A 1334-nucleotide genomic window follows, 5' to 3' on the forward strand; every position below is an offset into this window, starting at 1 on the left:
ATATTAAGTTTATGATAACACTACTAAAGAACTGGGATCTTGATGGACCCCAAGGCCAATGTAAAGGAAAACAATGCAAGTGAGCAAGGCCAGACTTTTCTCCCTAATGTTTCTTTGAATAACTCAACCCGGAAAAGGTCTAAGCACTGAATTGCAAATTTTGCTCAAACTTAGTTTATCAAAGATCATTTAAACTGTCTTTTGCTGTAAAAACCAATTCATTCCATCTTTGAACAATTAAAACCCCTGCCATGCATGGCCATCTGATGGACTTGAAATACTGAGAAAACAAACCCAAAGAAAACTGAAGCAAACCATTTAATCTCAAGCCAGAAGTGCAACAAGCACACCAGGAATTTAAAAAAAAGCGACTCGTGGGAAATACAAACCTACTCATACCCTACCCGCCCCCACAAAATGTCATTAACATTATTGCTTGCGCTAGCTTTAACAAAAGTAGCACACAAGGCACCTCAAATCCTTACTCTCTCCAGCCTTCGAAGGGTCCCCCGGGATTCCCCACACTCTCACCTTATTATTCCTTGACCAGAGACTTGGCACAACGCATATCGTCGTGGCAATCACAGTGCCCAGAGCTAAGGGGTTTGAGGGGTCACAGTGCATGGGGTTTAAGGTCACAGTGGGGGACACAAGGGGGAGCACAGTCCAAGTCCACTCAGGCCATTCCCTTTGCACACGTCCATCGGTCTGCCGGCGACGCCTCGGCAGGTTGACCCAAAGCAGGCAGACCTGCATTCTGCTGCAGGAACTTGGGCCCACATTTATCGACGCTGCTTGAAGATTTGGGCTCCATCGGGACCAGGTGGCTGCCTGATCACATTACTGGGTGGTCGACTCTCTGCTCTCTGGGAGATTCTGTTGGCCTGCCTATCACAGGTTTCTCCTGTTCCTCCTCGGGGCTGGCACTACCCAAGATTCGTTTCCTGGCTGCATCGTACTCTGCCTCTCTGCGCCAGAGATTTCACTGGGAATGCTGGTTTGTTGCCAGAATTGGCATTACTTGTCAAACAGGCAATTTTCTGCTTTTTCCCAACCTTCTGTCTATTTCCCCACCGTCAGCCACTTCTTCCCAGCTCTCCACGACCTCCTCATCTTCCATCTTCCTTTCCCACAACCACAAAGACACTACCTGTATGTTAACTCATATAAAAATGGAAATCACACACATTTCCCAGCTTTCTAAGCTTAGTTAGGGAAACTGTGGTAAATATGAGAGCGAAGACCTTTGACTGGAGATGTATGAATCAGGAATATTCTATGCAAGGGCTTGATATTGTATATTTCTTTGGGACACTATATATATATATATATAT

General features: G+C 45.7%; 1 pseudogene; it reads right to left on the reverse strand.

Annotated features, from left to right (window-relative positions):
• Positions 1-782: 782 nt before the first annotated feature.
• On the reverse strand, positions 783-1120 carry LOC138260727 (SUZ RNA-binding domain-containing pseudogene; annotated as a pseudogene).
• Positions 1121-1334: the final 214 nt, after the last annotated feature.

The sequence above is a fragment of the Pleurodeles waltl genome, chromosome 10, assembly GCF_031143425.1.
Source record: "Pleurodeles waltl isolate 20211129_DDA chromosome 10, aPleWal1.hap1.20221129, whole genome shotgun sequence".
Classification (NCBI taxonomy): Eukaryota; Metazoa; Chordata; class Amphibia; order Caudata; family Salamandridae; genus Pleurodeles; species Pleurodeles waltl.